Source organism: Protobothrops mucrosquamatus, unplaced genomic scaffold (genome assembly GCF_001527695.2).
Source record: "Protobothrops mucrosquamatus isolate PMUCROS unplaced genomic scaffold, P.Mucros_1.0 scaffold_198, whole genome shotgun sequence".
NCBI classification, from domain to species: domain Eukaryota; kingdom Metazoa; phylum Chordata; class Lepidosauria; order Squamata; family Viperidae; genus Protobothrops; species Protobothrops mucrosquamatus.
This window is the reverse complement of record NW_015386274.1, coordinates 898720-899653: the sequence shown is the minus strand read 5'-3', so window position 1 is coordinate 899653 and position 934 is coordinate 898720. Positions and strand designations below refer to the sequence as shown.

Sequence of the window (934 nt, the reverse complement as noted above, 5' to 3'; positions counted from 1 at the left end):
TTTAACACCTGTTGCTTGTATGCACAGTAAGAGTTTATGCACCGAAGACAAATTCCTTGTGTGTCCAATCACATTTGGCCAATAAAGAATTCTACTTAAGAGCACTTTAAATCGGACCAATAAACTTATTGGCAACCAATGCAGGTTCTGCACAGCCTGTGCTATGTACTCCTAACTCTAAAAGCCTCAAAATATAGAGGCTGCTGCATTTTGGAGTAAATGTAATTTTTGACTACTATTTAAGAATAGTATTGTCTCAGATAAGTTCAAGAGCTGCTAGCAACGCTGTGCAGTGTACACTTGGGGAAAAATTAGAACAGATGGCATGTCAAACTAGGAAGCCTTTAAAACATAGAATAGGGAGACTTACAGTAAGCATACTTTTCATGTAGGTTCCATAGTGTAGTGGTTATCACGTCTGCTTTACACGCAGAAGGTCCTGGGTTCGAGCCCCAGTGGAACCACCTTTTTTTTTAAGTTCCAAGTAGACTTCAGTTCTAACTTCTAACCTAATATTGCAGTTCACAATTTACACAAATTACATTTCTAAATAAGCTAGTAATTCATAACACCATCTCAAATTTTCTGCATAAGCGATCAAGGGCTCCTTACGGCGCTACGCATCGGGAATTAATATTTCGCTTGCTGAATCATACACAGGTTTATCAATATCCAGGATGTTCAGCATCGTCAATAATTGCCCTGGATCCTGAAATCTGATTAGTAAAACGATTACGGCAACGGATCAACAACCGGTTACTCCTCTAGAAATCTTGTCATCCAGCACCGCCTTTACTTAAATTTTTACGATCGAAGCAGCGAATAATCGATCATTCATTCAAAACTTATGCACAAACCAGTCAAAGCACTAAGGCAGTAGTAGGAATTCTACACACGCTCACCAACAAATTTAACTGGCACTATTGCCTTTTTA

The 934-nt window shown here is 38.9% G+C and overlaps 1 non-coding gene across 1 annotated transcript; it reads left to right on the top strand.

Moving 5' to 3' along the window:
* The first annotated feature begins 391 nt into the window (after positions 1 to 391).
* On the top strand, positions 392 to 464 carry TRNAV-UAC. The gene has a single exon. It is a non-coding gene; the product is annotated as a tRNA-Val (tRNA).
* Positions 465 to 934: the final 470 nt, after the last annotated feature.